Source organism: Macaca fascicularis, chromosome 11, assembly GCF_037993035.2.
Source record: "Macaca fascicularis isolate 582-1 chromosome 11, T2T-MFA8v1.1".
NCBI lineage: Eukaryota > Metazoa > Chordata > Mammalia > Primates > Cercopithecidae > Macaca > Macaca fascicularis.
The window spans coordinates 94,284,966-94,299,743 of NC_088385.1; the positions used below are offsets into that span (position 1 = coordinate 94,284,966).

General features: G+C 36.7%; 1 pseudogene; it reads right to left on the minus strand.

The window, feature by feature from the left end:
* Positions 1-2,920: 2,920 nt before the first annotated feature.
* Positions 2,921-4,633, minus strand: LOC102128426 (keratin, type II cytoskeletal 8 pseudogene; annotated as a pseudogene).
* Between the last annotated feature and the right edge of the window lie 10,145 nt (positions 4,634-14,778).

Here is a 14,778-nt window from a genome sequence, read left to right on the forward strand (position 1 = left end):
ATATATATAAGATTTCTAGAAAAGCAAACATAGTAGAACATCAATGTGTGCTAACTCTTAGATTACGTAATGAGAAGCAAAAGACAGTAAAGGAAGCAGACTGTGGGTAAAGACAACTCTTCATACACCTGTTACATATTTGTATTATCTGGACTGTTTCCAGAAAAGTGGGTATCAGAGCCACCATCAATCTACATAGCAATTTTGTATGAGTTATAAACGGAAGTCTCCTGTATGTGGACAAATGAGAAAAAGATGCCTCTTGCTTCAGGTGATACAGCTTTGTAGTGGTGAACATGGATTAATGAGCAAAGAGTAAGCTGGATTTTAGCCTCTCACTCCTAGGGATAGGCTTCTCTTTACAGTGCACAAACTGTGCAGCCTCATATGGAGGTGCTAGTAGGAACAGTACCCAGGGCATATTCTCAACATGCTCTCAGCTACATGGCTTCTTGCTCAGAACCTGGGGCATCTGATAAAAATAAATAATCTAAGAATAAGCTGGAGTTGACAACATGGTCCTGAGATATTTAGAAATGTACTTGCCCTGAATCCCAAGAAGTTATGTCGGAGAGTGTAGTATTTGGGAGAAATTGGCAATAGAAAATATTACTATGTGATCTATCCTACTATGAGTGAAATAATGCAGGAATTCTTGTAAATATTGAGAATATAAAATAGGCATCTTGTTTTTCTAAAAATACATATAGAAAGGTACCAAAACCTCTTTTAGACTGTATTTTCCTTTTTACTCAAAGAGATTTTTTTTTTAAAGATTGTGTGATTCATTTGAACTAAATTTCTTACTTTCAGGTTGTACCAAAATATAATGCTAAATATTGTATTTGGATTAAAATGTCAAGTAATTAAAACTCATGTTGAAGCTTATCTGTGAAAGTCCTGTTTATTTGAAAGGAATAAGTGAGAAGACAGCAGTGGCACTCCACCAAGACAGATTTCTTAAGGTTGCAAGTATTCCAATCAAGAAAAATATTATTTATGAAAAAGTAACAACAGCCAACAAAGTCATAAATATTTCAGTGAGGTAAGGATGCAACACTATGAACAAATATTCTGTAGCAATTTCAAAAATATTCAAAATATTTACATTATATTTGTACCTTCCTTTATTCATTTACTTGTATATCTATATACTTTCTGAAAATTAATCAAGTCATCCTTCAACTTACTGAATCATTTCCTTACTCAACTTTATAGCAAAAATACTCAAAAGTGTTGTATATATTGACAATAGGCAAAATAGGCAAATCCCTTTTTTTTTTTTCCTCGGCCCACATCATTTGAAGTTCTCAGTCACTCATTGGAACGAGTTTTGTTAATTTTAAAGATAATCTAGATCCTTCTAGTTTCAATAGTCTCTTTTCTACATTTCATCCAAATTCTCAACAGTATTTAAAGCAGTTTACCACATATTCCTTTATGAAACTTTTAAGGAAAAGAAGCACTCTTCTAGATTTATTTTTCATTATTTTGAAACAAGACTTTCTATTCTCCTGATTTCCTTTATTGGTTTCTTATGGCAAAGGACCCCAGAATTTCTGATCTTCCTTTCAAAACATAGTTTTTGCTTATAGTTAGTTGCCTGCCACTGGAGATGGAGACTACACTTCCTACTCCAACTCCAGGTATGGCTATGCCATTAGTTCTCACCCATGGAATGTGAGAGAAACTGATTTGCCTCACTTTCAGGTAATATGTATGTATGCTATGATCCATGACCTCCTTTCTATTCTGATGACACAACCCCAGAGAAGCTGAATCTATAAGCTAGAAGGAACCTTAGTCTTTGAATCATTAAATGAAGGAAAGCCTTTTATACATAAATATAAGCCTTTTATATACAATCAGGAACTGGTCTTAAACTATTATGTGAAAGACTTTTGAACTCTTATTTTGTGATTGTCTTTTGTATTTTGGCCTCTATTTTGCCAACAGCTGTTACTACTCTAAGAAAAATAGTGCTATAATAATATAAGCTTATTTGAGATGCATAGCACAAATGGAAAGATTGGTCTTGCCCGGGACAAGGACACTTCTATTACACAAGAAGAGAGGATTATAATACATAAAAATGTGGAATAAGATTGTTGGCTTTGATTATCAGAGGTGTAGATGAATCTCAGCTGATTCTCCATTTTTGCTAGGAACTACGAAGCAAAGCAACCAGAGAGTGGGAGGCCAGGAGAGTCAGACATACTCATATAAGCAAACGATGTGACGCAGTTATCTCAGAGAATGAGAAAGCACAGGAGAATTGTCTGGCAGTATTGAAACACAATTTGAAATTCATAGATTCTACTAAATTTCTTTAAAACTATTCAGCTATCCAGTTGGATTTGTCCAGAGATAAAGTTTAACAGGTGAATCGGACTAAGGGACAGAGGAGCAAAGGACTATTGAAGATTATTTGCACGTAAAGAACTACAGCGTCTAAACTGAGTTGTAAAGGTAGTGAGGACATGGAAAGAGCTCTGAATAGCTACAGAGACATATGGTCAGAGGAACCTGAGGTGTTTTTTTTTTTTTATTATTATTATTATTTTTTTTTATGGGGGCCAAAAGAATGGTAGGATTAAAGTATTTGGATAAGGGATAAATAGATGGAATGATAGAAGTTAGTGGTCAAAACCTGAGAGAAAAATGGATACTGCAATCTAGAAACATGTATTTAGAAATTTTAGTTGGAAAGTTTTAGTGAAAGAGGAAAAATAATTTTCAGCTATTATCACGAAAGTATAACAATATTCTGTCCATGTATGTCTCCCTTCATCAGCTGCTCTTTGCCTTGCCTCCAAAGAACTTTCTCCAAACAGCACAATAGACCTGCACAACACAGTACTGTGTAATTCTTCATAAAAAATGAGCGTTAAAGTTTGGAAACTTTACTTGGTTTGCTCACTTTCTTTCTTTTTTTTTTTTGGCAGAGCTAGCTGAGGTTTTATTTTGGACCAAAAAAAGAAGCAATTGAATTGTTTTATAGCTGGAGGCATGGGCAAGGGGGTCCCCACGTAGTAAACTCCCCTGTGGGTGGGCTGAAGGCCCTTAGGTGGGTCTCCTGCTCCCAGTGGTACCCTACATAGCGGTCTCCCTCCCAGGGTCTGGGGCAGCACAAGACGGGTAGGCTGGGAGGGGGTGCCGCAGCTGTTCACTTGGGCAGGACGTCAGAGGACTCGGACACCAGCTTCCCATCGCGTGTCTCGATCTTCTTCACAACCACGGCCCTGGAGGAGCTGGTGTGGCTGAAGGAGCTGGAGCCCGCGCCAGAGCCAAAGCAGGAACACAGGCCGTAGCTGAGGCCGGGGCTTGTGAGGCCCCCATAGGCCGAGCGCAGACCACCTGCATAGCCGGTGGTGGTCTTCGTATGAATACTCATGTTCTGCATCCCGGACTCCAGCCGGCTCTCCTCGCCCTCCAGCAGCTTCCTGTAGGTGGCGATCTCAATGTCCAGGGCCAGCTTGACGTTCATCAGCTCCTGGTACTCACGCAGCTGCCGCGCCATGTCTTGCTTGGCCCGCTGCAGGGCGGCCTCCAGCTCGGACAACTTGGCATTGGCATCCTTAATGGCCAGCTCTCCACGCTGCTCGGCATCTGCAATGGCGGCCTCCAGGGAAGCCCTCTGGCCTTTGAGGCCCTCAATCTCAGCCTGAAGCCGGCTGATGTTCCGGTTCATCTCGGAGATTTCAGTCTTGGTGCGCCGCAGGTCATCCCCGTGCTTCCCAGCCAGGCTCTGCAGCTCCTCATACTTGATCTGGTACATGCTCTCAGCCTCAGCCCGGCTGCGGTTGGCGATCTCCTCGTACTGTGCCTTGACCTCAGCGATGATGCTGTCCAGGTACAGGGAGCGGCTGTTGTCCATGGACAGCACCACAGATGTGTCCGAGATCTGGGACTGCAGCTCCCGGATCTCCTCTTCATACAGCTGCCTGAGGAAGTTGATCTCATCAGTCAGCCCTTCCAGGCGAGACTCCAGCTCTACCTTGTTCATGTAAGCTTCATCCACATCCTTCTTGATGAGGACAAATTCATTCTCCATCTCTGTACGTTTATTGATCTCATCCTCATACTTGTTCTTGAAGTCCTCCACCAGCCCCTGCATGTTGCCAAGCTCTGCCTCCAGCTTCAGCTTCTCCTGGCCCAGAGTCTCCAGCTGCCGCCTAAGGTTGTTGATGTAACTCTCAAACATGTTGTCCATGTTGCTCCGAGCTGTCTTCTGCTGCTGCAGGAGGCTCCACTTGGTCTCCAGCATCTTGTTCTGCTGCTCCAGGAACCGTACCTTGTCTATGAAGGAGGCAAACTTGTTGTTGAGGGTCTTGATCTGCTCCTTCTCCTGGGTGCGCACGGCCTGGATGTTGGGGTCCACCTCCAGGTTAAGGGGACTCAGCAGGCTCTGGTTGACCGTGACTGCGGTGATGCCTCCCATGCCGCTGGCCCCACCATAGCCGCCGCCCAGGCCACCCCGAAAGCTGCTGCTTCCCACTCGGGAGAAGCTCGAGGAGCTGATGCGGGCACCGGGCCCACTCGTGTAGGAGCGGCTGCTGAAGGCCCGGGGGCCAGAGGTGGACACCTTGTAGGACTTCTGGGTCACCCTGATGGACATGGTGGAGGGAGGAGTGGAGGCAGGCGGGCCGAACCAGAAGGAGATCCTAGGAGCGGAGATCGGTTTGCTCACTTTCTAGTTGAGTGAAAGTTGCTGAAATTTTCCAGGTTACAATTTCCTCAGCTCTACTGTTGAAATAATGGCAAATATCTCAAAGGATAAGTATACAGTTGAAGGTATGTTTAAGAGTACTCAGAAGTGGCTAAAATATATGATCTCAAAAATAAAGTGTTAGAGGATGCGTCATTATAAAATTATTATTTTATTAATTATTATATTCAAGAAACAGAATTAAAGAGCAAGGATTAAAGTCTACAAGAAGGTAAATATCAACTCAGTCTATGGAAGAGTTCTTAAACAACTAGAACTATCCTCACTGAAAAATTAGGCCAATGTAATCTTTCTCTAAGCTATGGATGCATCAGGAAAGAAAAAGAAAATAAGTGGAATTTTATCTTACCTTCTCAAGGGGACAACAAGAACTCGGTTTCCCAGATAACTCAGTTTCCTTTTTCTCAAGCTCTTGTTACAAGAGTTATTCCTTTTAATTCTGAAATTGATGAGAAGTTAAGGTGCTAAATTTTATCTTTGAGGTGGTAAATTTCTGATGGAGGTGGTCATGTGAATGTCAGAGGATTGAATAATTAGAGGTGCCATAGCAGCCTAAATTTAGCCCAGAAGGAGTTGACATTAAAAGCAGCATGTGGGGATTCAGACAATGAGCATTTTGGTGATTAAAAAAAAAAAATTGTACTATCAAGGGTCACTCCTTGAGTTTCTTAGACTGTGTTAGCCATAGGGTTCTTGTGTCATGTCAAGAGAAGAAAAAAAGTGTTTTGAAATTGGATGTCTCAATAGCTATGATATGTAGGAGACGGGCTACATTAAACATTCATTATAACATTAATAATATATTATCTGATTCATTATATAAAACAATGAATATTCTTTCAAGCTAATTAAGTTTTCATCACTGAGAGTGGAACCCTGTCTTGTTTTCTAGAGGCTTGGCAGCATTTTTCTGGCATGCCAAAGAGAGAGGGAGGAGATATCTGTCTTGTAATCATGCTTGGGGTAAAAATTATCCAAATTCCTTTCTAAAATGAAGCTTCCATTATTCTAAAATCATAAACCTTTCTACATTATAAACTCATCTTTAAAACACCTGAATGGTATTGCCTAGGTTTTCTTATATACAGTCTCATCTGCCTAACTAGAATCTGGCCCAGTGACTAGATTAAAATTATGCTATTACAATATAGTAGATTGATCATTACCTATACTACTAGGAGGTATTCCCTGCTAGGAATCTATCCCTAATAACTCAGCAGGATACACTTCTCACACCTGAATGGTATACCTGTCTGAAAAACCATCTTTATGTAACCTGACAGAACGTTCCCCTCATGTGAGTATATTCTGGATTGAAAATGACAGCTTGCTTTCTACAATCCCCTCTTTGCTATGTTTCTACAATTCACAGAAGACTCATTTATTTATTATTTCATTTGTTTTACATGCTATTGTTTTTCATACCTACATTCATTGGCTTTTATTCTAGTTCTATCCCACATCAACTCCATCTGGGACATCGAGTGATAAAATGTTGATACTAATGGATTTGGGAGGAAAAAAATCCTTCAGTTTGTATCTGTAGTACTGAAGAAGATGGACTCACTTTTGTTCTCCTTATTACTTTCCAGAAGATGACAAAGACGTGCATATCAGCTGAGTCTTCCAAACTGCAAATCAATTCTCCAAAAAAATGAACATTTTTGTTAAACCACATAGGTGCCTTCCTAGGTTTGAAACAACCAACTTGGTGGAATATGTTGGTTGTAATAATAAAAACAGAAAGGTCAAATAAACAAGAAACACATATTCGAGTATGCTTTCGCAAAATTAAGTACAAATTTCTATGTATTTCATAGTTTCTATTTCATGACCACACTTTCTATGCATTCCTTTATTTCCTCTTTCACTACAGCAAGTTTTTCTACTTTGCAATGCATCCTGTAATTCCCTACAGATCAATCTTTCTAAAACATTGTTACTTACAGAAGCAAAAACAAGACGCTTGACTCACCTGCTTACAAGATAAATTCCAAGCTCCTTTAGCTGCCCAATCTAACTAGCCCCACCCTTACAGAGCTAAGCTTATTCTTCTGCTACATCAAATCTCTACTCATGTTCAGTAGATCTCTTCCTTGTTTCACTTTGCCACATGTATGTCTTTGCTAAGGAGTTGTTCTCCCTGCTATCTGCCTGCCTATCCCATTTCCCATCAAGACCATACCAAATCTCACTCCAGCCCCTTTCCTAAATTGCAGTTATTTTACTGGCATAAACCTCTGTGACAATCATAAATGATTCCAAGTTACAAGATAGCATGAAAAGCATAATAGTAACCTAGCTTCTTAAGAGACCTAAATATCATAAGTGAAAGGCAAGTTTACTTGCTTTTTACATACTTCTCTTTCTATTCAGGAAAGAGATTTTATCAAAGGTTTATTACATTGACTTTATCAAAGGTTTATTACATTGTTGGTTGGTTGGCTGGTTTTGTCCCACAAGGAAAGTTAAGATCAACAGTTCCATGAGGATAGAGAGTAGGCATTTTATGTTTTTTCATGTACTCTAGTAGAGTATCTGGCACATAGTACATATCAAATGTGCATCTGCTGAATCAATAAATGTTCACTTCCATAGAATTTTATAGGGATCATTGTATAAGGATCACACTTATTTACAAACTTCCTTTGAAAGCTAGTTGTTAGTGTATGATCTTAGAAAAATAAAGTTATGTTTTGTCAGACACACAACATAAAATATGCTATGAATTCCTACCAAAAAAAAATTAAGAAAAATATGAGAGACATAAACTCTCCCTATGGCCTAAGTATAGGCATTTGATGAGGTTTGATAGATTTGAATAAATTGTGTTACCTCCCGATTTTACATTCAACAAACATTTTTTGATTCTTGTCACTGTGTTGGATTTAGGAAATATGAAGACTTAAAAAATTCTATTTCATCAAAAACTCTAAATAGAAGAAAATGACAAATCAATGTACAATTGTTTACAATGTGATCTGAATTGTGATGCAGATTTTATGTACACATGCTGTGAGAGTGTGTATCTCACACTGGATTACACAGAAAGTTTCTCAGAGCTGGTCATATAGAAATTGGGTTTTAAATGACTCATAAATATTAACTTTATTTAAATGAAACAAATGAACAACAGCTGTGTTAGTGAGAAGTTGAAACAAGGAAGTGTGTGCCAGTGAAAACATTCCCTGTAAAAGCACGGCAGCCTAGACATGCTCAAGTAATTACAAATATCTTAGTATGATCAAATCTGCCTGTATTGGGTTATGGAGTGAGTAGGAGGGTGGGTAGAAGACAGGTCATCTACACTTCTTAGATTTTATCCTGTAATCAAAGGAGATGCCATTCAGTGTTTCTAGGCACCAAAGTGAAACAATCCAATTTATGCTTAAGACCACTGCCAACAAAGTTTTGAACAGATTGCAGAAAACAAGACTGGGGGAAAGCAGGAGAAATGTTTTGAGGTTTTGGCAGTAATCTTGGTGATAAATCAAATAAACCTGAACTAAGGTAGTGACAGTAAGGATTTTTTTTCAAAAAAAAAAAAAAAGATAAGTTGCATACTTAGTGATAGACATAGCATTGGGCTAAGAGATAGAAAGGAATTAAAGATGATGTTTAACTTTCTGACGTGGCAGACCTAAGTTGTTGAAATATCCATTTAGAAAGAAATGCAGAGAGGTAGATCTGAGGGTTTATAAATTCCTGTATTTTGAATAAACGGAATACCTTTTGTTATAGTAATCATAAAAAATAGAAAGTGCAGTTTTTCCATTTGATAATTCTTATAATAGTGTATAAATCCCCTGGAAGGATAGGCATTAATTAGTATTGTTTAACATCATTTAAGGCTGCATACAAACTAATATTTTACAGAATTTTAAAATAGAAATCAAAATCTTTATTTAATTGCACCAAACATCAATAGTTATCTTTTTCTTTTCTCTTTCTTGTTTCATTGATAGAAACCTTTATTACCTCTGTTTTTTTTCAGCAACAACTCAGCAGTCTCCTTTCAGGAGATTACTATTTATTAATTCAATACCTGCCTATTCAAGTAGGGAGATGGAATGAGGGAGCGGAAGGAATTTAAAGGAAAAGGGATCCCTTCATTTAGCCTATTTTATTTATTTATTCACATTATTGATATTCTTTATAGATTGTCTTATACTGACTTGAATATCTGCAGTTCTATTGCCTTTAAAGATCTTGCTTTCTTCCTATCTATCTTAAGGTCACCTCTGGAGAGAAAATGGCAATGTATACTTTGTGTATATAACTTTGCCAGTGACCATTTTTTGTGCCATGTGCAAAGTAGAGCATTACTATCAGTTCACCCCTCTACTACACAGTAAGTTTCTGCTTCAATTTAAAAAATTATATTAACTTACATGAACAGTATAGTAGCTTCCTTGTAACTATTATAGAATTTTGACTTTTAAAAATTAATTTTTAGTTGGCTAGTAAAAGTTACATATTTATGGTATACAACATGATGTTTTAATATATGTATACATTGCAGAATGACCAACACATACTTGTAATTTTTTTTATGGTGAGAACAGTTAGAATTTACTCTCTTAGCAATTTTCAAGTATAGAATATATTGTTACTAACTGTAGTTAACATGATGTAACACAGATCTCTTGGACTTACTTCTCCTAGGTGAAATTTTGTGCCCTTGGACAAGAATGAACTTTTATACAAAGTGTTTTAAAACAGAAAAATTACTTTATGTGCCATTATAACAATTATATATGCTTACTTTAGCAATAAAAAATAAAGAAATTAAAAACAACATAAAATCCTATCTCTCTTCGATAATCTATGTTAATGTATTTGTTGAATGACCTTCCAGAATTTTATGTATATGGGAGGGAGAAATACTGATAATGTTATATTCATGAAGTTAGAATGTACTTCCAATTGCACAATGATTTTTTATTAAACAAAGCATTTTATCTATTTTTCCATGGGTATACAATACCTTCTTGTTTGAATATTCCATAATTTTATTTTACCACTACCTGTTAGTAAATTTGAAGGAACTTCCTTTTTATGTGAATATAAAAAGTGCTTCAGTATGAATCACTGTTACTTCTTTATCTCCTTAATGAGAAAATAAATTTTATACGTATAGACCAAAATGCAAAGCAGAAAAACAACATTAATTTGCACTTTCACCATCAACACATTGAACTACCTCTTTCCCTATATCTTTATGCTAATGTCTCTTTTTCCTATCTTTGCCAATCTTTTAGACAACACTCATTAGTTTGCATAAATGTTAATTTGGAGAACAAATTCTTTGGTTACCCTCTATCAAATAACAAACCCACTCTGCAGTCATACTTTGCCTCCCTCATCCTTGTCTCATATCATTGAAACAATGTTAGCATACCTAACATGCCATATATGTATTTGTTATTTATTGTCTCTCTTCCCCTACCAGAATTTAAGCTCTATAAGAGTTTGGATCTTGTTTTTTTTTTTTTTCCTATCTCTAGCAAATCGAGTAGGTTTTGGCATGTAGTAGATATTTAAGAAATAAAATGTGAAATGAATATAGAGTGAATCAAAATTTTTTTTCTTCCTTTAAGAAAACTTATTTTATGTGTGATTCCCCTTTTCCAAACTTTACTACATACTAAATTTTATATTCATTTATATTTATTAACTGATTCTTTACTGTGGTCCATAAGTTAATGTGACTTTTTAAAGTTTTACTTATTTATTTAATGTGTATGTGTGTGTATGTATGTATGTATGTATTTGAGATAGGGGCTCACTCTGTCACTCAGGCTGGAGTGCAGTGACATGATCATGGCTCACTGCAGCCTCAAACTTCTATGCTGAAGGTATCCTCACACCTCACAGCATCCTGAGTAGCTGGGGACTACAGGCATATGCCACCATGCCTGACTAATTTTTGTATTTTTTGTAGAGATGAGGTTTCACTTTGTTGCCCAGGCTGATCTAAAATTACTGGGCTCAAGCAATCCACCAGCTTCAGCCTCCCAATATGCTTCAATTACGAGCATGAGCCACATACTATGCACATAACTATACGCAGCCATGTGTATAGGCATACACAGCCTAATGTGCCCATTTTTTTCATCAGTTTTATACACTTATTTTTTACTATAGTTTCTGAATACATGTGAAATTCTGAAAGAACATGTTCCAGCCCAACTTTGTTAAGATATTGCTTACAACCTCTTGATTATATATTCTTGTGGCTGATTTTTTGAACCACTTAATCGAGTTTCAAATAATCCTATTAGAGTTGTATTTGGAATTGCATTGTTGCATTGGGTGTAGAGATATATTTAGAGAAATTTGGCATATTATTTTGTCTTCCTCTTTAAAACGTATGTCTATATTGTCAAAACTTCTTTTGTGTTTTATAGAGAAAGTTATAGTTTTCTTTAGGTATGGTTTGAATATTTCCTGTAAGTCTGTATATAGATATAATATGCTTTTGTTGCCATTGTGAATGGGCTATTTTTCCATTATATGTCTAGCTTGTTTTTGGATTGCCTTTTGAAAGACTGCTTTACAAGCTCTAAAAAACACTTCATTATAATGCCATAAAGCACAGTGAGAATAAACTAAAGCTCTAGCTATAAAATAGTTTTGATAAAATATGGATTAATAGCCTAAGAAATAGCAAAGTCAACTTGCATTTACCTTGAGGCTAAAAATTGATCTAATTTTTCTTAAAAAATACACATACTCATAATTTGAGAGATGAATTCCATAGACCTTTGCATTTAAGAAATATTTTACAAGTGTAATTGAGTCATCTTTTCAAGTTTTTAAATAGTGATTCTTCCTATGTAAAATAAATGTTCTATTTTCTCTACATGTTTAAATAATTTTGAACTAAAATCCCAGGAGTAGACAACAAATGCACTAATCAACACATTTACTCTCTAAAATGCAACTGAAAATCAGATATGTCTGGATGAGAGGAAAATTAGATACACTCATAGAGGGATCTGTAAGGTTTGTTTTGTTTGTTTGTTGTTTGTTCATTTTACATAAATGTGATGCTAGGCTTTATATAGTCATTAAAAGTTGCATAAGCTTAGCCATTATGGGAAAATGAGAAAACTTAAAATGAGTAAAATTTCCCAAAGGTGTTTCTAAGTCATACTATTGTTGCTGGGATAATATGATTACTAATAAATGTGTTCAAAGCCAGTTGAGGGAACAGTCTGAGTAAAAAGAAAGCTAAATTGTATCCTTCTGAGTATTTCTAAAATGACCATAGGTTTAATATGTTATAGGACTTCTGGGTACTGATTCTTGAATTGATTACAGTTTTTTTGATAGGCCACTTTGTATGCCCTATTTCAGCTCACAAATACAAGCCAATATTCCTACACTGTTACACTGCCATAATCTGAATGAATCTTCCTGTGTAATTTCCACTAATCATTTTTATACCCCCATCTGTGCAAAAAATCTCCTTGATATTATCAACTAACCATCTGCACATTTATGGAAAGGCTGCACAGTGCCTGCATATGTGAAATCAGCCTTATCCCTTCCCATCACATGTGGAGTTCACCAAAAGAGAGAGTATATAAATATTTTTAAACTTTCCTTCTTATATTAAATAAAGATGCATGAGTTGACTAATGTAATATAATCAAGCTGCATAATATAAGTATCAGCCACAATATTTCAAAGTGGCAGTTTTATTCTTTGTGGGTGAAAAAAAGTTTTAAAAATTAATGCACAAAATAAGGAAATGGTTTTAAAGCAAAGCTGTGCTAAATTGACAGTTTTGCCTCACAACATTTTCTTGGAAGATAAAAAGGCAATTTCTGCCAATTTTACAAAAATGCCTCTCCTTCTCTGCCTTAGTTGCAATCCCCTAGGCTCTTTATATCTTCTCCAGTAGACGAAGATGCCATTTCTCCAGGGAATGAAGAACTAATCCCACCATTTGACATTCAGCATACCACGTTCTGGTTTTCTGAAATTTTTGAAAGATCTGCGATATGGGGGACCAGATCTTTTATTTCTGCTCCCGCTCCCCATGCTCATCTCACTAGAACCCACTCCCATAGACCTGTTGCAGGATTTTTCACCATCAGTTTGAATGTTTTGTCTTTTCTCAAAACAACTTCTTGTATCTTTTCAAATATTTGAATATACTTGACAACTGAAATAACGTATTTTACTAATTTTTAAGAATATTTTAGTCTCTGAAGTTCGCTTTAATGGGATTTACTCAACAGGCTGCATATTTTAACAATCAGCTGTGTGCTTTGATTGTGCTGCATATTTGAATACTTAAGGGTTTATATATTTTTTTGATTGAGACTTATACTTTAATGAGCCACACAAATTGTGTCTGTGCAGAGAAAGTCTCAGAAACTTCGTATTGAAGTGTTTTGAGGACATTCTTTTTGTATTCTTGTGTATGTGCATATGTATGTGTATGTGTGTTGGGAGAGAGTTTTGGCTGGTGTCTGGTTACTTGCAGTTAGGGATAAGCCTTAGGAGAATACATTTGCTTTAAAAGAAAGATGAGGACCAATCTAAAATTCTAACTTGTGATTTCCACTGAATAAAATTGTGCTTTCATTTTTAAAATTCCTGAAATCCCATTCCTTTGAGATAACATTAATATTTTAGTGACCAATCTTTTATTTATGTGTGTAGGTATGTGAAGGGATGTATAAACTCCCAAACAGCCTGGTTTTATCACGATGTGCTGAACTCAATAGCGTAAAAATCAGGAAACAGTTTTATTTTCCACTCATGAAGGAACTTTTAAAACACTCTTAAGGTTCTCAGTTCTCTGCCTCTTAGCAACAATGTGGTCGAATCTCAGAGCTTACGAGTCACTTTCAGGCAATGAAAATGTCTAGTCTCAGCTAAGTAAAAATTTTAATCTTCCATTCAATGTAAGAGTTCTTTTTTTCCCAGCCCAGGTGTGTGATTTTTTTTTTTCTTTTTTCTCTCCCATAACTGATTAGAATGAATAAATGAATGTATAATAAATAAATAAATAGTCTCTCAATTAGCTGGTGCTATCTGTTAATCTTTATAGGCTGCCAATAACTTCTCCCAACTAAGTGTCTATATGTTCAAACACAGTTTTTCTCTGCCTCTCTTTCCTCTCTCATAGAAAGCCAGTCTACAGATTCTTCACCTGCATTTAATGCTCCACTGTAGCATTTGGCTGGCATAGACAATAGGCTTTGCTGACTTCTTACAATGGGCCCTCAGGCCTGCCCTCTGGCAATAAAACTCCTCACAGATTCCTTGAACTAAGATTTCTTTCCAACAAAGTCCGTTCAAAACCTGCTATGCAGGAAGGTCAGGTTATTCCCACCATCAAGTAGAAGAGAAGTTTTCGCCCAAGAGTGTTCCTCTTGCCACATCTGTTAGAGGAAGTTTCCACTTTCAGATTTCTTCGAAAGTGAGACCTGAGTCACTGCACTCCAAAACCCAGGGTCCTGTGTCATGTTCTACCAAGAAATCTCTCAAGCTCCTGCTCCACAATCAGTCAGAGGAGAACATTTCAGAACCTTCCATTTCTCTGAGGAGTATCCTTGGGGTCTGATTTCTTTAATTGTGGTCTAGAGAAGGAAAAGAATGTCCCTAGTGCTTTCTGTTCTTACAAATTTTCCCCTCAAATCCTCATTCCTAATAAATAGACTTTGGATTTCTCTTTTGGAGGATATTGGGTGACAATCCCCGGGCCAGTTTAGACAAACTTAATCCTATGTAAGTGTGTGTAGCTACTCTTTATAAGAAGTTTTTATAATCCATTATTTTTAGCTTTCAGGCAGAAGCCCAGAATCCTGAGACTACAGGGAAGACCCTACCCTTCATCCTATTATACATACATAGAAATTTAAATAATACTAACACACGACAATTTATCAGAGGCATCATTTCTATTATGACCCATGTTCCCCATTTCCACACTCTTCACTCTTCCACACTCAATTATAGTAACCTGGTAGGTATCTTTCAATATGTTTTCCTGTAATTATATACATTATACATATCTATTATTTGTC